Raw genomic sequence first — 22,334 nt, forward strand, 5'->3', positions numbered from 1 at the left:
TAAAAAAATTGGCTTAAATTCAAATTTAAAAAAGTGGATTCAAAAACAAGAACCAAAAAAAAATTTTTTTACAATAATTTTTAAAATCGAATATTAAAAAAAAAAAAAAAAAATTAAACAAATAGAATCAAATTATTAAAAAAAATTCTGAAATAATGTCAGATAACCAAATTAATCCGAAATGACCTAAATAATAATTGGCTCAAGAATCCAGGACGACTTTTCCATGTAACCCTGTATACATCTCGTTCTCCTATAAAGAGGATGAATTGTGAGCCCTAATCTTATATATATACATATACATATCACAAGAATGGCCCTAGATGGGAATTCTCGAGGAAGCATTCCATAGAAGCAAGTTGGGTCTAATCGAGTTCGTAGAAGAGGCCCTATGCTGCTCGAAGAAGTAATCAGGAGAAAAAAATACGGACTGTATACGCATGTAAGCGCGGAAATTGCGCTAAAATCACTAAAGGCAGCTCCCTGGGAAAGCAGCAAGCAGGTTTCAGAAGCAACCGTTCCTGTGTAGATCAAATTAACACCCTACGTCACATTGTGGAGCAAGTACAAGAGTGGCAGACAACCCTCCAACTAACCTTTGTGGATTACAGTACAGCTTTTGATTGTCTCTCTCGCAACAGTATGGGACGCGTTACACGCTCGAAGGTAATCTGTTGGAAAGCATTCCCGCCAGTACTGGCGAACGGCAAGGCTGCCCGTTGTCTTCTTTTTTATTTTTAATTGTTATTGATGATATACTAAAAAGCTGTACTGAGGGGAAAAGAACATCTCGAAGACCTCGCCTACGCTGATGTTCATGCATGCCTTCTCTCCGTCAAGCACGCCGACATGCAGAACAAAATTGATGATCTGTCCTCAACCTCATTGACTGGGAGGCTAAAAATAAATCACGAGAAAACGAAAGCCATGCAAATTCGATCCACTAGCAACCCCCTGTTCCTCTGAAATGGCGACCAAATTGAGTACGTTGACACTTTTACCCACTTGGGTAGTATCATTGCCGCTGAAGACAGGGCGAAACTAGACGTTATCGCCAGAATAAATAAAGCGAACGGCGAGTATGGACAGCTCCGAGCTATCAGGTCTTCGAGCATCCTCAGCCTACATACAAAATTACGAATCTTTAAGTAAATTTACTAAAAGTACTCTTGTAGGGATCGGAGACCTGGTTCACAAATAATTGGAGCGAAGAAAATTCAAAGCTAGGTGAACAGATTTTTACGCAGGACATTGAAGATCTGGTGGCCCAACATCATAAGTAACGACGATCTATACGAGAGGTACTACGAAAGTGGAGGTTGCAAATGAAATCTGTCGTCAAGCACTGGATTAGAATCCACAAGGTGCTCGCAAGGTCGGCCGTCCAAAACTATCTTGGAGGAGGACTGTCCAGAAGGAAATAAAAACTTGGAACGAAATCAGGCTCCTTCCAAAAAATAGAATCAGATAGAGGTGTTTTACTGAGGCCCTATGTTCCAGTGGGAGAAACAGGAACCGATGATGATACGCATATACGTGAATAATTCCTCCCGGAAGGTTTTGTATGGCATAAAATGCATTCGCTTAAAAAACGGCTGTGTCCATAAGCCAAAAAGTGTTAAAAAGTCAAGAATTACATTTTTAAACTGCAACAGTTCAAAAATGACTGAATCGATTCGAGAACTATTACTTTGCTATAAAACTTTGGAACGTTTTTTATGAATCTGCATTAATCAAATTCATCAGTTATTTCCTAAAAATTCAAATTTCAGTCATTCTCCTAGAAAGAAATTCTGATTCAGGCTTCCCGGCAGGGTGCTTACATTCACAAGCCTACACACACATGCAAACAAAATGTTCTGTTGTGTTATGTTGCATAGCTCGCCTATTTTTATTGTCATTGCAACATACAATTCCATATTGTTTCTGCTCACCATGCCACATTTTGTTGCACGAGCAAACTCACTCGTAATACAAATAGCCTATTGCATTGTGTTTTTATCTGTATGTGTGTATATGTGTGCTAGTTAAGTTAGTATCATTACGTTTGTTGCATGCAACAATCTAACTATTATTATACTTTGTGTCTGCCTTTTAACAAAAGCAAAAACGAAGGCAAAGCACAAAAAATTTATGCAAAGCAAATAAATGAAATTAAATAATTACTTGAATGTACGTAAGTGTGCACGTAAGCACATTTCCATGTCTGTGAGTGCGTAAGTGTAGGTGTGCCTGAGCAAATGCAAATGGAAATGGAAATGCAAATGCAATTAAATTGTCGTTAAAGTTAACTGCAACTGCAAAAACACTTCCTGTTCCTGTTCTTGTATGCAAAGTATAAGCATTTAAGTGCATAAGTAAATACTTTTGTGAATTTCTTATGCCATTTGACTGAAAATAGTAATAAGTGAGTGTTGGTTTGCTCCTAAAAATGTTACTTGCACTCGATAATATTAATTGAAAACTGTAACTGGCACCACTGAACTAGCAGCGTTTCTCACCCTACCTCTCTTTCTCTCGCTCGCTCTCTCAATGTATGCTTGTATGTGTTAATTTGCAGGCCACTTTTAATTAACTCCGTTTTTCCTTTTGGAAACTACTTTTGAGAGGTAGAAAAGCCTTATTGAGTTCCAAAAATATTGCTTTGTCAAAAGAAAAGCTGAAAATGCTTTTAGGTTGTGGAAAGTATAAATTTTATGATACAGTAAACTTGCCAGCGGGTTTCAAAACTGCGTATCCTCTTATTTGCTATATTCTTTTTAATTGCTTAAAACGGCACTTCACTAAAACAGAGCAAATAAAGGGTGGTTAAGTTTTAAGGGCCGGTGTTGACTTTGAATAAAATACAATTTGCTTAAGAAATTATTACCATTTCTCTTTATTATGATAATACTGGTATAGCTCAACTACGTATGGAACAAAATATTGTCGAAATGGCCGCCGCGGCCTCGGCGGCACACCTCCATCCGATGGTCCAAATTTTCGATGACGATGAGGCATAATTAAGGTTCTATGTCGTTAATGTGCCGAATTATCTTATTCTTTAGCTCTTGAATTTTTGCTGGCTTATCGACGTACACCTTTTCTTTCAAATAACCCCAAAGAAAGAAGTACAACGGTGTCAAATCACATGATCTTGGCGGCCAAATGACAAGGCCGCGACGTGAGATTATTCGGCCATCAAATGTTTCGCGCAAAAGAGCCATTGCTTCGTTAGCTGTGTAACAAGTGGCACCGTCCTGTTGAAACCACATATCGTCCACATCCATATCTTCCAATTCGGGCCATAAAAAGTTTGCATAAAAAATTCGTGAATAACTTTAACGCGTTGCTCGATTATGTATCTTCCCATGGCTAGAATTGAATTGGTCTGAAATTGAAAAATATCAAATGAAATGCAGAAAATCACTTGACGTTTAGGTGTGGCTCTCATTCAACCTCGGACCTTAAAATTTAGCCGCTCTTTATTTGTAAATACACCTGCGGTTCACAATAACAGCAGAGCGACGCATTGCAAAGTTGTGGCCAATTTTTAAATTTTATTTGTTTTTATATTGTAAAAAAATTGTTTAGGTAACCTAAAGTTTAAAACTTTGAGAAAAATTCAGAAAAATTTCATCAAAATCAGAATTTTTATTATATAACCTACTGAATTTTTGACATTTCTTTTATTTTTTATTGGAAAAAGAACCAAAAGTGTTATAAAAATTTTTAAAGAAAAAGAACAAAAAAAATTTATGAAAATTTCACAATTTTAAATTTGTATTTTAGGAAAATTTCGGGTGTGCAGTTTTCCAGCCTACTGAATTTTCGATATTTTATATATTTTTTATTTCATTTTTTTTAATTATTCAACAATTTTACTCCAAAATTTCAAACTTTTTAAACCAAATTTTTAGAAAAACTTCTTGCATAAAATTTTAAAGTTCAGTGGATTTCTGTCAATTTACTTATTTTTCACTTACTTTTTTTTAATTATTTAACAGATTTTCTTAAAAATTTCAAACTTTTTAATCCGAATTTTTAGAAAAACTTCGTGTATACAATTTTATAGTTCATTGAATTTCTGACAATCTTTTATTTTTATTTAATTTTTTTTTATTGGAAAAAAGCAAAAAAAAATCTATGAACAACAATTTAAATGATGCAATTTTATAAATCATTGAATTTTCGAATATTTTTTTTTTAATTCACCAAATTTACGAACTTCCGCTGAACCGTATAACCATAAAAAATTAAAGAAATTTCCATCAAAATTTCAAACTTCTTAATCTGAATTTTTAGAAAAATTTCGGGTATGCAGTTTTATAGCCCAATCAATAAAGCGCCAGTTTCTTTTTTTTTTTTTTTTTTTTTTGAATTTTTTAATTTGAATTGCAACTTTCTGAACAAAAAAAAAAAAAACTGAAACGGATGTAGACGTGATAAGCCGATTGTGTCTGCGAGAGCAGTAGCAAGAGGTGCGTCAACGTCTTTTCCAGATATTTTTCCACATCAGTTTTGACCTTATTATCGAGAAAAAGTTTTTGAAGATCCCTTAACATGGCGCTGCTACTATTGTTCTAAATATCCTAGATTGAGCCGGTTGATTGATATCGATGCTAGTAGAACAGGTGGTGCCACAAAGCTGTACACTGCGCATTCATATGGGTTTTACAACGGAATTGTTTAATAGCATTTTGACGTCTAGTTTTAATGCAGATTTCCAGTTCATTAGCCTAGGTAAGTTGGAAGTTTTCAAATTTATTTGTACCCATTTGGCACCATAGGAGCTCTTGGTTGTATCAGGTAAGTCGCCTATTCAAGTGTATACCAAAGCAAATATAATAATAGTTTTTGTGTTTTCGTATTCACGTGTTTTGACCAGGGTTTAGCACTGCAGTCATATATCGAAAATGGGCTGAAGCAAAGTTATACACGAAATATACAAGTATAGTCGCAAGTAACGTGATTTGCGTACCATTATTTGGCTACTAACGAGATTCAGTTCTTTGAAAGTGCACCTTTCTCAAAAATGGGATATGAAAATTAGATTTATGTGAAATATGTCTTGAAGATAATGAGACTGCGCTTCATTTGTTATGTGATTTTTCTGGCTTTTGTCCACTTTCTGGCAGGGCGATTCTTCTGAATGACGAGCTGAATAGGGCCCTCTACTATTGACTTTACCTAAGCGACTCTTCTAGTTGAGTTTTAGCGACTTGAAATGAACAACTTTAGGAGGAGTGGTTGCTTAACGATGCATATCATGCGCTAAACTAAACGGCTTGCTTCACAAGAGGGCTCCACGTTCTTCTACTTCTTAATTAGCGCTATAACCGCTTACGCGATTTTGGCCGAGTTTAACAAAGCGCGCCAGTCGTTTCTTTCTCGTGCTAACCGGCGCCAGTTGGACACACCAAGAGAAGCCAAGTCCTTCTCCACCTGATCCTTTCAACGCAGAGGGGTTTTCCTCCTCCTCTGCTACCACCAGTAGGTACCACATCGGAACTTTCAGAGTCGGAGCGTTTGTACCCATTGGGGCGACATGTGCTAGCCAATGGAGCCCCTGATCTTTATTCGCTGCGCTATGTTAAAGCTCATTCAACTCATCGCTAACCAGCCCCAGTTGGACACACCAAGCGAAGCCAAGTCCTTCTCCGCCTGATCTTTCCAACGCAACATGACCCAGCCAACGTAGCCGCTGAATCTTTATTCGCTGCGCTATGTCACTGCCATCGTAAAGCTCATTCAGCTCATCGTTCCATCGCTTGCGACATTCGCTGCTGCCAACGTGCAAAGGTCCAAAAATTTTACGCATAATCTTTCTCTCCAACACTCCAAGCGTCGCTTCATCGGATGTTGTAATTGTCCACGCTTATGCGCCATACATTAGGACGGGCATGATGAGAGTCTTGTAGAGAGTTTTGTTCGTCGTGAGAGGACTTTACTGCTCAGTTGCCAACTTAGTCCAAAGTAGCACTTGTTGGCAGAGAAATTCTTCGTTGGATTTCAAGGCTGACATTGTTATGGGTGTTAATGCTGGTTCCTAAATGCACGAAGTCTTCTACAGCCTAGATATTATAACTGTCAACAGTGACGTGAGTGCCGATACGCGAGTGCGCCGACTGTTTGTTTGAAGACAGGAGGTACTTCGTTTTGTCCTTGTTCACCACCAGACCCATTCGCTTTGCCTGTATCCAGTTTGGAGAAGGCGCGAGGGCGGCACGTTGCAGGGGCTAAATAGACAAACCTATAAACGTCAGCGACTGCGAGTCGCTACCAGCCTCTAAGTAGAAAAAGAACACAAAATTTGCTCAAATTTTTATATTAATAAAAGGAAACGGCTTGTAAGGAAAGGTTATTTAAAAATCGCCTCCTAACTTCTCACAACTTCTCAACCTCTGTATCCATCAGAATTTGCCCATATTTTAATATCACATTGAAATAGTTTTCTATTTACTACCAGCCTATTATTAAGCATTGTAACAAGCAAGCACACGCCTTTCTTTGCATTAGAAGCAAAATATTATGAATTCGAGCATTTATTCCCACAATTTCTTCGCACTTCTAATGTTAAAATAATAACTAGTTACATTTTCAAGTAGGCCTTGGACCAGCCCACTTATGCAAACATAATTTGTAATTAAGTTAGAAGACCACACCGTCGACATTGGAAAAGAACTGCGGCGCGACGCGACATAAGCAGCAGCTCAGTAAGAGCAGCAGCACAGAAAGAAAGAGAAGCACTAAAACGCAGCTCAACACGCATACACACATACATGCATACATTAATGCGCTCAGCAAGCTACAACGGCTTAGCACAACGGACGCAATCGCTGCTAGTCTTGCTCCTGCTTTTGTTGTATCTGCTGTGGATAGCACACCTGTCTGTTTGTTTTTGTAAACGCCTTTTTGTTGCGTAATCGCACCTAACAGAAGTCACCGCTCATGCGTTCGTGCACCTATTGTGTTTGTGTATGGCTTTGTGTGCGCGTGTTGGTAAGCAGATAAATTCCAGCCTACACGCTTCACTCACCTCGCTGCTGTGAGACACGATCCGCATGCAGAGATAATGTCTACACCCGCAACGCCAGTGCAGCCGCCGCCGTTGATGAAGGGGACGTGGAGAGGGCGACAGCTGGCTGGCTGAATAGATGACTGACTGGATGGATGGCTGGTAAAGTAAGGTAGGCAAGTTGACTGGTTACTGATCGTTACAATGGGCGCAGTTGACGGAGAATGTTTACAAGTTTGTACATAGAAAGCATAAACACGCATTAAGTACTTGTAGGCGCATTTAAGGAAACCCATTTATTATTGCATAACTCATAGTTAGTGTAGCGATGATAAATTTTTCTTTTGTACTAACAAACTTTTTTATTGTGTTTATCACTTTTTGTTTTTTTCTCGTTAGTGTTTAGTTATATTTTTAGCTTGCACCAACAGTTAATTAGACGCGCTTGCTTCGGTGGTGAGTTTTGTTAAAAAAAAAATTCATGTACTACATACTTGCATATATAATTCTGGCTTTCTAATGGCAAAAAATTTCTACAAAAGCAGAAATGTAGATAAGGAAACAAAAATTTTTAAACATTTTTTATTTCTTTTATATCAAAAATATTATGATAACTTCATTATGTGCACATTAGCCATGGTTCAAGTGAAATATTAGCGGTGGGTTTGGCTGTCAGCGCAAGAGACTCAATAAATGTTTATGAACTAGCATGTTAGTATGTAATAGGGATGCAAGTCCCGGTTATTTCCCGAAAAACCCAGGATTATTATTTAACAATTCCGCCACTATTTGCCAACAATCCCGTCATTTTCGGGATTTCAAATTTCTTTTGTAAATCCCGGGATTTCGGGACCCCGGGTTTTTAAGTCCCGAAAGTTCTGGGACTAGTATTTAACAGTCCCGGCACGATTTGTCAATAATCCCTAAATTTTCGAGATTGGAAATTTTTTGAAGCATATAAAATGGAGACAGAAATATTCCCTTTTATACAAAAAAGTAACAGTACTTTGTACTTTACGTTTACAACACTCCATTGCTTATTTTCATCGCAGCTCAAAGTGCAATCAGGGCATGGGTGGGACTTGGTAATATTTTTGGACAGTTAATATACTTCGGACAGATCTCTGTACTCGCAAACTGGAATTTGAGGGTCGTACCAGGGCAATCATTTCAAGGAGGCAGAAATGAGGGGGAAATCTGCACCGATGCTGGTACCTCTGTCTAAACTGACGGCTTCAAGATAGAATCGGAAGTCGCAACAGGGGTTTTCTCTAAATCCGCCAATTTGTTAATTTTCTTAAAATTGCCCAATAGTGCTTGTGTTTTTCAGGCAGAAATCCTGCGATTGTACAGGCAAAATGCTTAGGAAACGTGGGAGCTAAGGCGATATTAACATTAACTTGAAGTCTGCGACGACGCCATTGTGCAGCTCGAAACTAGTCAACTCCTGTAAAGAAGAGATCAAATCTCTTGAATGTGCAGATAACATTTCTTTGATATGGGTTCCAGGGCAGAGGAACATGGAGGGAGATGAAATTGCTGATGAGCTTGCCAGGAAGCGGACTGCATTGGTGTCAGAGACCTCCTATACGGGCATCGGCATCCCCATGACTGTTGTTCTCGCTAATCACAAAAAATATGCAGCTCCATTTTTTCATGCGCTATTTCGAAAATCCTTTGGCCCTAACAAAATAAAAAAGAGGATAAGATTAAAAAAAAAATTAAATTAAATTTTTAAATAAAAGTTTTTTTACATTAAAGTTTGTGTTTTTAATTTGTAAAGTTCTTGCAAAATCAATAACCTCTGAATCCCAGGTACTAGTCCCGGGCTTCCGTTTTTGTAATAACGAAATCCCAAAAATTTCGAGATCGCAAACCTCAAAAAAATGTGCATTCCTATGTTGCATTTACATATAAATGCAGCTCGCTAGCTGTAAATAAGTTGTAAGTAGCTGTAGCAAATGTTAGTCGCAATCAAATTGAATTTACAAGGAAAACTCCCCTTTTTTGTTTCATATTAATTTATTTATTTTTTCTAACTGCTGAAGGGCTCGAAGCGGAATGTCAGTAGTTTTTCCGCGCATTGCACACAATCCACATACAAACTGCATTATTTATAACTAGTAGCACATTTTTTTCTCGTTATTCTACGCACACTTACAATTTAGCATAAATTTACATAAATTTCAGTGGCCACGCAGCAAAATGAAGCTGTCAGCTGCTTGTCTTATTTATTTTAAGTATTTTTTTATACAGATTATATTATTTGTACGTATAAGTAGAAGTCTCCCCCGAATCGGAAGTGGTGCATGTTTCGTAAAATGTAGTGAATAGTAGACATTTAGAATTTGATGAAACGATAATCAACTTCTAATAGCGCTTTTCAACAAAAATGTGGATTCCTCTTATTTTGAGCAGAATTAGAATAGTATTGGCTTTCATAGGCGGTCTGATGAGATGAAATGATTTTTTAATTTTGCTCACAAAATCAGTGGATTATATTATTTCAGGTAAGCATTTGGTAACGCTACTACTACCAGAGTTGTTGGCAATACCCAGTAAATATTGTGGCGAATATTTGAAATGATAACCAGTCGATGGCCAATATGAATACCGAACCCAGAACGAGCTCATAATCAGCTCAAGTTTTTCACTGCTTATAGGATGACGGAAACCTATACAAAATTGCTAAAGGAAAATATTTTATTTATTTATTAGAAATATAATTTTGAATAATTATATTACATTACGAGAGGTACTAGTAATCAAAAAAAATATAGAAAAGGTTGTCTGTAAAGACGGTTTACTGACGATAGTTTAACGTGACAACGTCGTAAGAAAATACTGATGTAATGGTTGCAATTTTCAAAAGAAAATTTTAATTTTATTTGTTTGATAGATATTTTGTATGGATATAGAGGAGGAGGTAAATGAAATCGCAATGGGATAGATCAAATTATATTTACACAAACGTGAAAAATGACGAAACATTTATCAAATTCATGAAAGGTATGTTCAATTTCGATTGTGCATCAGACGTTAGTAAGTCAACAACACTAAGAGGCAACATCATCTATTTGCCTTTTTCAAGACCCATTACACTCGAAACACTCCCTTTCATTTCCTACTTTTCCTATCATCTCCTATTCTCAAGAGAGAAATGGTTCATTTTCATGCACACAGGAAGAAGCCATATGCAAATACAAATATGTGAATTCATATACATATGCGCATATACATACATATATATGCTCACTCAAGTAGGACAGAGCCAGATGTCGAACGTTGCCGAACGCGGGGGCCGGTTGTGCTCTTTGTGGTTCGTTCCGCGCTTTCGCTTGCAATTCAGGCAAGGTAACGACGACTGAGCAAGATAACGACGAATGAGCAAGATAACGACGATTGAGCAAGATAACGACGAATGAGCAAAATAACGACAATTGAACAAGATAACGACACATTTTTTCGTGCGTGCAGCCGGCTAAATCGAATTATAAGACGTTATCACGTCAAAAAATAATTTTTGATTCTATGGTTACTGGTGTATACTATGAACGATTGTCTGATGAATTGCTTTAAATTTTTCCTTCGAGAATGGGCTGGAATTCGAGTTCACAACACAGGTCAAATACTTTGGATAACGACGGTTGCATTCTGCTGTATAATGGCGTAGTTCTCGAATCGAAGGCCAACCTTTAACTTACACACAAATACGTGAAAGCGATTTTTTCCAAACACACTAACGAAATTTATCCTCACTGATCTGCTGCTTCGACTTATTTCTGCCGAATTTCAAGCTGTTGCGTATTCAGAGACTTTTAGTAGAATTCTATGACAAATATTTTCGCGGTACATTTTGACCAGCAATCTGCCTCTTTTATGAAGAGTTAGAGGGTTAAAATGTTCCAAAAAAATATTCACTGTTATTTTTTACAACTGTTGAACATTTTTTGCCTCTAAAATCCAATAGTTTCCTACTACGATTAAGCATAAGAACGAGAAAAAGGGAGACAACTTGAGGCCCTTTAAGTAAAAATTCATATGTGAGCTTCCAAATCGTCGATCAATGTATATAATTTTAGTTTGTTTCCTTTTACCACATCTCGTTGACCGACTACAAAAGTTTGCAAGATGTGGGAATGCAGACCCCTCCTCAAAAAATTTAGTCTTAAACTACATATCAAATGGCCACGTACACTATTTTTTGGTCTGAATCCGTTGTCGAAATCTCGTTATTTTTTTTTTTTTTTTTTGTTGTACAGCTTAATAATATGAATGAACGGTCATTCACTTCATGTTGAACACGGGAACCAACCAGATATTTTTGAATTATTAACGAGCCCTACTGCTATTTGTTATTTGCCAATGTAATAATTTTGCTTTACAGTAAAAAAAAAAACATTCACAGGTTAAGCCAAGTTAAGAAGTAAAAAACATTTCAAACTGCATGCTCCAATTTTTTTATATGGAAGAAAAAGCGTAGCACACTCAACGAAAAAAGAAAAAACAAAAGAAAAGAAAAAAAAACAGAAATAAGTAAATAAATAAATAAATAAAATCGACGGCGCTCAATTATAGGAGTCACTGGAAACTTGAACTTCCAAAAGAAATTCAATGACTATTTACATAAATTTACTTAGTAACCGTATGCGCTGAAAAACTCTAAACATTTTGATTGAAAATTTTGAAGTTTTACTAAAATTTTGAAACAAGTTTGTACGAGTATAAAGTGTATGGTTTTTGCTGCTGTTATTTTTATAGAAGAAATAGTGGCGCGTTTACAATTTTTCACCGTGGTGCATATGCGAAGAAATCGTAGGGGTACATATTAATAGTAGATAGTTAGGCGCTTAACCACAGCATTTATGGCAGAGAAAACGAACGCTAAAATCTAAAAATTACATCATCATTACAGCAAATTAAAAGTCCAGTAGGTTAGATTAGATTTTTGTGGCAGTCGGCCTCGAGTAGCCAACTCACTTAGGCCATGCAGGTCCGGATAGTTCCATATGAGAGTCAAAATAGTATTTTCCTAACAACCTTGCTCTACTCCTAGCTAAGGCTAAACAATTACATAGGAAGTGTTCTACTGTTTCTTCCTCTTCCTCGTCTCTACAAATTCTGCTGTACAGTAGATCTCAAGGGGTTTTTAACAGTGCTTCAAAATTTTTAACTTTGAGCATAGAAATATTTTACTTATAAATTGATTGCTGATAGATATAAAAGATCTCTGAGGACGCGCTTATATTTTTTAAGGTCTCACTATTCAGAATACTCTATCCACCATGAGCAGGTAAAATCGGCCAAACAGTCGATTCATGAATGCCTAATTGTTGGGAACGTTGAGATATCGATATTGGAGGTTGTTTAGCAACCTTTTGTGCTGGAGCGGCAACAAAATGTCCAGTCCATTTTTTGGTCTGCCAATCTTTTTTCCATCTTCGATAGAACCAGTTTCTTGAATTTTTTTCACTAACCGTTGAATTTTCGACTCATTCTGATGATAATTTCCACAAAAAAAAACGTGAATTTTGAGATTGCTTTTCTTAGAGATCTTAGAGATCGCGTTGTTCAATCGTTTAAAATTGCACATCTATAAATGTATACTTGAGAAATATCAAAGATGACATAAAACAGCATACCGTCTAGGAACTATTAAAACTGACATTTAAGCCTCAATTTTGAGAGAAATTTTATTTGTGTCAATTTGTGAAATTTTAGTATAAACTTCACGGGGATCAGGCACAAAATTTCCATTTAAATAGGATATTTGAGGATCAAAATTTACTGCGAAAAGTTGTATCAGATAATTTCACACGAGCGCCGTCATATAAGCATTTACTCGAAATTGACAAAAACACGCGTCCACCAATAAAAAATTGAGTTTATTTATGTTGAGTGTGTGAGCTTGTCGTAAGCCAAATAATATCCCAGACTTTTGGGAAGTATATGAATTGTAACAAAATAATAAGGAAACTTCTACTCTTTAAAATAATTATAAAAATTAAATACCAAACACATTTTTTTCTTTAACCTAATGGAGTGTAGGGTGTCTTGTCGATTCCTTAGCAATTTAGAATCGAAGAACTAGGCTGCTAAACTGCTTATCCTAGCTTAGTGAAAGATGAGAATTGCCTACGCCTCCAAGCAGGTATTTCCTGTTTTGGCCCCTACCCTGCATATCTGCCGAGCGTTGCCTATAAGCCACCTGAGGACGCGACTGATAGAAGACAGGCAACTTAAAACAAACATACCTACTCAAAAGTATTTGAGATCTGCATGGGCCTCTGAAAAGATATAAAATATTTAGCAAAAAAGTGACAAGAGATTTGGATTTAGTTCAAAGTTAATAAAATTATAAGACACACAATAATTTCAAACATTTAAGTTACAGGAGTATTAGCGTAATTGCTGCTTCCTTATAAATGAGTCACCTGAAGTGTGTACAAATTCCTCCACTTCAGTTAAGCGTATCATCACGGCATTACCTTATACCACCCACTTCAACTTACACTCTTCTGTCACAGCTGTGCGGCGGCGTGCGGTACAATAATCTTTAACCGAAATTGACGGCATGCAACAGTAAAAGCTATTTACATGTACGTGAAACATAACGGCGAAAAATACACACTGGAAAACAAACATTCCAATACATACACACATACATATGCGGAAGAAGAAAGGATACGCGCGTAAAGGCGAGCCAATGTAGTGGTGAGACTTACACGTACGCAAAATATTACATTATGATATAAAAACGTGCCAAATCGCTGCATACGTACGAGTACACACATATGTATATGTATATGTGTGGAATGTGCTGTACGTGTACATAAGCGTACATGTGTAAAACAGCGAATAAAAACAAAAGCAAACAATATTATCAACAAAAACTCCAAAACAGGCTACTATAAATGTAAGCTACGAAATTTCATTATAAACGCACCCACTCTTGCAAACATACATACATAAGGGCATACATACACAGTCACATGCAAACGGCAAAAGGCTGTACAAGGGTATTGTTGGCAAAAACAGTGGCAGAGTGCGGGTGTGTGTGAAAAAAAATAACATGTCGATATAGCTTTTGTGAGCTGATAGAGGTGCTTGCTGGCCAAAAATGTTTTTGCACACCAATATTTATCTGCATATTAAGTATTACATTATGTATGTATTTGTAAAGCAGAGTCGCCCAAAAAACAAAAAGTGTTGAAATTTCATCGGAAACTTTTGTTTTTAAAAGGAAAATATTTTATATAAATACAAAATATAAAATATTTTATAGCAAATGCGTTTTTCTGGTTAAGTTTGCAATTGGTGCTGAACGAACTTAACATTCTAAAGGCTGGTTAAATTTCAAAGGCCGATGAACCACACCGACACCGTTGGACTTCTTTCTTTGGGGTTATTTGAAATAAAAGGTGTACGTCGATAAGCCAGCAATAAAGGATGAGATAATTCGGTATAATAACGGCATTTTGTTCCATACGTAATTGAGCTATACCAGTTTTATCATAATAAAGAGAAATGATAATAAGTTTTTATAAAAATTGGCCCTCAAAATTTAACCACCCTTTATTTCACAGGTGAAGGCTAAATAAACTTTTGTATGAATCTTATGAAAATTTCAAAAAAAAAAGTAATAAATAAAATAAGTACTTCTTATATTATAGATCGTCAACCGTGACGACTCTATTCTTTGCGTTCGAGAGCTGGGAGAGGTTGAATTTTCATGTATTCAAACTTTAGATGCGTTTTTCTCAAAACTATATTTTTCGAATTGGCGTACACGACAACTCGAAAAATTATTGACCGATCTCCCTGACATTTTGCATACATCTGTTTTATGATACTACTTTCTCCGTGAATTCACACGATTTCGAAACGTTTTCGAAAAAATAGTTCTTTCGAAGCACAAATCGTAGGAAAATTCGCCCCAAAAATCATTTTTTTTTTTTTTTTGAAGCATTTTATTCCGCGAATTTTTTTCCATTTATTGTTAATTCTTCTAGAAATTAGGACATTAATAAACAAAAAAATTTTTGGTTTTTTGTATTCAGGTCACTGACGCCGATTGAGAAGCCCCGCTGCGACCTTCCTGGAAGAATTGAGTGTACATCCGCCATTTTAAATGATTAAAATAAAAAAATTGTATATTATTTTAATGCATAAATAAACTGTATGCCAATGTTGAAAAAATATATTGACTTCTTCATTTTAAATAATTTTAATGAAAATCAGGGGAAATACGGCCGTTTACAAGCATCTGTCCCTTTAAATCGATGAAGTCGAGTGATTTTTCTTTTCCATCACGACAACGCACCAGCCCACACCTTAGCAGTTGTGGTCCCAAAATTAATGGAAATGGTGTTGCAAATCGTTCTATATTCCCGCTATTCTCCAGACTTGGCTCCCGCGGACTACTATTTGTTTCCCAACTTGAAGAAACGGCTGGCGGGAATAAGATTTTATTCAGACGAGGAGGTGATTGCAGAAACGAATGGCTATTCTTCAGACTACGAAAAATCCTACTGTTCAGAAGGAATTAACAAACTAGAACGGCGTTGGATGAGTAAAGCCGAGAATATGTATAAGCCTAAAAGGAGACTATGTCGAAAAGTAAAAAAGGTTTACCCCAAACAATTAAGTGGTTTTGGTTTTTGCACGAACTTTTCGAACGACGCTGGTGTGTATGTATGCTAATAACTACGCACAGAATGTTCTGATTTACACCGGGTTTTTTGTATTTTAAAACTTATCTTTTCCGAAAGGACATAAATGACATAAACTTGCAAGAGAAGCGCTTCTATAAGACAAAATATGGTAAAATGTCAAAAATTTATTTTCAAACTGCAACAAATTAAAAACGACTCAACCGAACTTTGTACTGATTGCTTGCTATAGAACTTGAAAATATTTACTATCACTTTGCATTAATCGAATTTATAAATTCCTTCTTGTTACTATTAAAATATTAAAAACAACGAACAGATTTTTTCAAAAAATTACTATTTGTGTGTTACTATTATTTTATTAAAGGAATAGAAATAGGATTTTCTTGGGTTTTTAGTACGTATTTTTTCTGTAAAAAAATACCCAAATTTCTTTAAATAAAATTAATAATTTACACAAATCTTAGCTAACTGCACTTAATGTATTTTTATTTTCAGATATCGCTAAATTATTTGTGCTCGTTCTTGTTGATTTATTTTAAAGCGAGAGCTTGACTATGCGCCTCTTTTTATAATAAGGGCAGTTAAGTGGGTATTTGTGTGTGAAGAACATTCTTCTGCCCTTGGTACGAAAACGCATAGTTTAAATTCACAAAAATTTCCCTTGATAAATGAACTTAAAAATTAGTTCAAAAAACTTGCTTCACCCATTCGTTTCATGCAGTGTAGTCATCGGTGGTAGAATTCGGTACTGCTAAAAGTCTTTTCCATCTTTTATTTTTTAATATAAATAGTTGATGTCAAACTAGAGCCCATTACAATGGTAGTCACGAGCAAACTGTTTAACTACAGCGGCCGAGTATTTTAGGTTTACCAACTCGAGACCTTATTCAACACTCTTCACCAACTCTTCACTAGACCTGCAGCTGGTGCAAAAGTGGTTGAAGAGAAAGTCCCGTATCAAGAACTATGATACCGACTTACCGACGTTATTTTCACCTGTCATGTGAATTTTCACCTGCTCTTGGTCTATCACTGGATTCAATTGATATTGATTTTGATGTTGACGCATTAAAATGAATAAGTGGGGGATTAGCATAGCATAATATTTGAGGGTTTTTCGATTCTTCAAATAGAATGTATAGATTCTGATAAAAAATTCGGCAATCTCTAGCTCAAAACATGATACAAAACGATATTTGATCAGATGATCAAATGTTCCGTTCGAAATAAAGAGAAAGTCAAAGAATCGGATCGTAAGAAAGCCAAACTAGCCTGGAAAGTATTTTTGACCCATATCAATGTTCTTGAAATTTTCCATCCACTTCCTATCCTTATCCATTTACCGAAACATAGTTCCAACCATTTTACTATCTGGGTTATGGCCGCTTGGCGCCCTCTGCGCTAACCCACATTGCATCAGCTCACAGCTCTTATTTTCGGTCATTCAGTTTCGCGACAGTTGTGTTACAATATTATTACTTTATTTTGTTGTGATTGTTGTTGTTATGTACGTTTGTTTGTGTGCCTTTTTTACCGCGCCATAAGTACAACCATTTACACGCTCATACTTACAGATACACTTGTTAACACATACAACACACAACTATTGCATGTAAGTATTACACATTTGTTGTCAACCCGCTTGTTGTGAGTGCAATTATTGGTGTTATCACAACTTTTGAATGCCGCTTTTTGGCGAGCACTCTGCAAAAGCAACTTTAGTCACATACTTACACCTACAATGTACGTTCCCATTTATTGACAAAGCTGTTATTCGTACGGTGTAGAGGTCCTTTTCGGGTATTATACATTTATTTACACTTTTACATGTGAGCGGCCACTTTATGTATATTGCAGTGATTCTACAAGTGTAGACAAATATTCAACCCTCAATTGGTGATGTGGGGTTGGTCAGGCTTCTCAGAAGTTTGCAAGTATTGTGCGAATATATTTTTAAATAGTAATATTCACTTTAAATACTCTGGCCGTACTCCGCCGTTTCTGAGTCTCGCTATCGGAAATTGTTGAGTAGAAAAGTATCGAGAAGAGTAGCCTAGACGCTACATGCAGTGTGTGTCGGTATAGACTCAAAGAAACCTGAAGAAAATTCTCAATACTGATCCATAATCTAAATCAGCCTATAGCCTCTCAAGAACCCCCTGATAAGGCTTAGGAAAGCTATTGATCAGTAGTTCTAAGACCAGTAAAAATAAAAAAATTCGATGATATAAAAAAATTGAAATGCTTCGAGTCCAAGTAAAGTAAGTCTAAGTTTTTTAAAAGTCGGCTGAATAGAACTTGATCTTCTGTTCGTCAGTTAAAAAAACCACGTTTTAATATATTTTTTTCAGTTGTTTCCTTTTTTATTTCATTGAAACCATAGAAAAACCAGAAGGCTGTGCGCCAAATGTAAGAAGCCAATGTGTCTTGAACATTCGGTCACATCAACAAATTGCTCTATTTGCCATGATTTTCCTTAGATATAAGATGCATTTTTATAATTTTTATAATAAAAGTCAATAATATAATGTGTGAATTGAATATTTTTAATTTTTCAAATAAAAAAATAATATAAAAAATGTTTTTTTTTTTATTATTATGAGGATTTTTACGATTGGGGTACAAACGTATCCCGGGTGTGTGTTTACGTATATAATGTGTTTGGAAGGCTGCAGCTCCTGAACCAATGGCCCGATCTGGTTCAAATTTTGAATTTGAACTCAAAACTAAATAGTTAGCGGTATAGAGGTATAGCGGTTCAAAAGTTACAACACTTCAAAGTTGAAGTGGATACATTTGTACCCGGGTGTGTGTTCTAGGGTTAAAAAAAATTTTTTTTTAATAAATATATTTTGGTATTATATTTTTGAAGCAAAAATATTTAAAAAAATGTATTTATTTGAAAAAAAAATGTTTCCAGGCGCTGCTTACTTGGAAAAAAAGAGAAAAAAAATAAATTAATTGAGCCCTTGATTTTGAAAGTGGTGTAAGTTATATGTTCCTTGTTTCGAGATATTTAGAGTTTTGCATTTTAAAGAAATAAAAAATATTTTTGTATTATGGAAAACGATTTTTCCACAGTAAAGTAGTGCCAACAAACAAGTATTTATAATGATTGGGAAATTTATAACCACTTTTAAGAGGAAATATGGTTTTGAAAGGTTGAAAAATCTTATACCACTTTAAAAATCAATTGCATGACTTTAAAAATGACTTATACCATCAAGGAAACATTTTTATTAGTAATTATGAATCATGAATTTCCATAAGATGCAACTTCTCGTCTTCATTACTGGATGCTTAAATTTTTAGTTATGAGTTTGAAAATTTAAGTTGAACTCCGTATTGAATATTTTCCTTTAAGTCCACTCCTTCACACGTGATGTACGAGGGGTGCCTTTTATGTCGAGATTACAGAACAAAAACAAATTTTAACTATCGAAAATCACTTTATTGTTTTTCAAAATATTCTCCATGAAGATCTATACACTTTTGCATGCGTTTGAACCAATTGTCGAAGCACTTTTGCCACTCTGAATGAGGTACCTCCAAAACATGCATTTTGAATGCCGCAACCGCTTCTTCAGGTGTCGAAAAACTTTGGCCTCTTAGTTTGTTTTTTACGTACGGGAATAAAAAGAAGTCATTCGGTGCCAAATCAGGACTATACGGTGGATTACCTATTAATTCGATGTTTTGGGTGCTCAAAAATGCAGTTGTTTGAGCTGATGTGTAAGAGCTCGCATTGTCCTGGTGAAGAGTGATCCGTCTTTGGCAATTGGTTTTCCTAATTTCTTGGAAAACAACTGGCAAACAAATGGTTGTGTACCACTCAGAATTTACTGTTCTGCGTTGTTCTAGTGGTACGGTTGCGACATGTCCAGTTTTTCCGAAAAACAGGCGACCATTTGCTTGGAAGTGCTTCGTGCGCGAACAACTTTTGTTGGAGTTGGTTCATCTTGAAACACCCATACAGTCAACTCCTGTTTACTTTCGGGCTCATACGCGTAAACATTTCCTTCGACCAATCGACACGAGCCTCGTTTTGAGCGATTGACGAATTGTGTGGGATACTGGAAAGCTCAGAATATGTTCTCTCTATGTTTAATTATTTCTTCATCTGTTCCAGGTGTTTTAGCATTTAAGACAAGGCTTAATTTTCAATTAGATATTTTGAAAGTATAAAAAAAAAGTTTTGCAAACAGAAACTTCTGAATTCCGTACATTTAGATGAAACTTAAAAGTACATTTTCTCATATATCCTTCGTAATTTCTGGTTCGGCTTTGTTTTATTTATTGTTTTCGCATCAAGCCATTTAGAAACAAATTCTATTTTTCGAAACTTGTTAATTTCTAAAAAGAATCAAAATTAGCTTTCCTGTCTTCATATCCATTTATGCATTTTTTGGAATAAAGGCTATCTTTATTTTCGAAAATTTTACCACTCACATGCTTAGACTCTTTGGCATTCCTCTCCACTATTTCTCTTCGATTTTCTTATATTTTGTGCACAATTACGTTGATTTCGTGTCCTCTTTCTTGATTTCATGTTGCTTTCTTCCATTTGTAAGGGTTCCGAATTCACTTTTAAAGTATGAACTGATTCATCTGAAGACGATATTAGTCTTATTCTTTTTCATTTCTTCTGAGAATTACTTGTACTTCTTAGCCGTATAATGTCTACAATTAACTATGAATTGTAGGTTTTTACATTAAAAGGATTACTTGATCATACCTGAGCTGTTATCTGAAGGCATGACAAAATAACTAATTATTTTGCCAAGCTTTGTGAACAGACTGACTTATACCACTCTCAAAAAAAACAGTAACCGCATTTTGTTTACCAACCAAAAAATAAACACATTTTATCGAGTTAATTCTCATGGTATACTAGTAATCTTTTTAGGTTATGTTATTTTATTAGGATTTGATATGAAATATCTGATAAACTAGATTTTCAAAATTTTTGACTTATGGGGGAACGCCACTGAGGGGGTAAAAAAATAGTCGATTTTTGGGAATGTTTTTTTGGAAATAGGAATGATTATTTGAGGATCGGACAGAAGGCAGTTTATTATACATGAATTAAACTATGTATATTGATGTAAATTTTTATTAAAAAATTTTGAAAATTGACAAATTAATGTAAATAAATGCAACGAGTTAAAAAATGACGTCATCTGGTGGCAGCGATACAGCAATGAATAATCATCTGAAATCAAAAACCCTAAATTTTATTAATCTACACACCGTTGTACGTAACCCTGTTTTTTTTTTTTTTTTGTTTTGACAAAATGGTAGTGATTTGAATTTCGCTGTGTGTTTTTCACCATTTTTTTGATTTTCAACAGGCCAAAAAAAGTAGTTATTTTCAAAATTTTGAAAATCGGCTACGTACAACGATAGCCAATGCGATAACAAAAATTTTGAAAAAAAAGAAAATTAAAATCGGTTCATTAGTCTTCGAGAAATCGTTCCCACCGTATCAAAAAAAATCGTTTCAACAAAAACGCGTTGAAATAAAGCATCGTATCGTCAGCGTTTCGGGGTCAAACCGACGGGCGCTCACTTCAGTGCACATAGAATCGAGAATAAAGCGAATTTCGCTTTAAAATTTTTACCACATTTTCTTGAGTAGTTGTACTAACTTTGAATTTTCACAGTGGCGTTCTCCCTTATATCACTTTCAAAATCAAGGGCTCAGTTATACAACTTTTTTTCAAATAAAACAAAGTTTTTCTTCAAATAAAAATAATTTCCTTTCCAAGAAATACTATATTATTTTTCTTTTAATTTTTTTAAATAATAATTTTATTGGTATTATTATATATTTTTGAGGCAATTTCAAATAAAAAACAAATGATAAACAAAAAATGTTATAAAAAATATTGGCTACTCACATCTACCCTTTATTAACAAGTTGTAGTAAATAGTGAAAAAAAATATAGATACCAAAATTTACGTCAGAATTTTATTTTAAAATGGTTCAAAGTTTTCGCTGTTTTTGCACTGCAAACCAACATTTCAGAGGCATAAAATGTAATGTAACGGCGATATTTTGTTTGGAACATAAATAAACATTTTTTTTTCAATAAAAAATAATTTTCTTCGAATAAAAATCTTGAAAGAAACTTAACTTTTTTTTAATAAAATTTCTTTTTCTTTCATTATAATTTTTTTTTTTTCAAATACAATTTTTTTTAATAAAAATTTATTTTAATAAAATTTTTTTAATACAACTTTTTTTCTTCAACATTTTTTTTAATAAAAAATAACTTTCTTCGAATAAAAATCTTGAAATGAAACTTAATTTTTTGTTTTAATAAAATTTCTTTTTCTTCCATTATAAATTTTTTTTTTCAAATACAATTTTTTTTAATAAAATTTTTTTTTAATACAATTTTTTTTCTTCAAATAAACATGTTTTTTAGTAAAAAATAATTTTTTTCGAATAAAAATCTTGAAATAAAGCTTAACTTTTTTTTTAATAAAATTTCTTTTGCTTCCATTATAAAATTTTTTTCTTCGAATAAATTTTTTTTTTAATAACTTTTCACTTGTTTTAAGTATTTATTTTTTTATAATCATATTTTTGCGTAAAAAGCTAAAATATTGTACCTGATTAACAGATTTGCCTTCCTTTTCAATCATTTTAACTGCAC

Source organism: Anastrepha obliqua, chromosome 4 (genome assembly GCF_027943255.1).
Source record: "Anastrepha obliqua isolate idAnaObli1 chromosome 4, idAnaObli1_1.0, whole genome shotgun sequence".
Lineage (NCBI taxonomy): Eukaryota > Metazoa > Arthropoda > Insecta > Diptera > Tephritidae > Anastrepha > Anastrepha obliqua.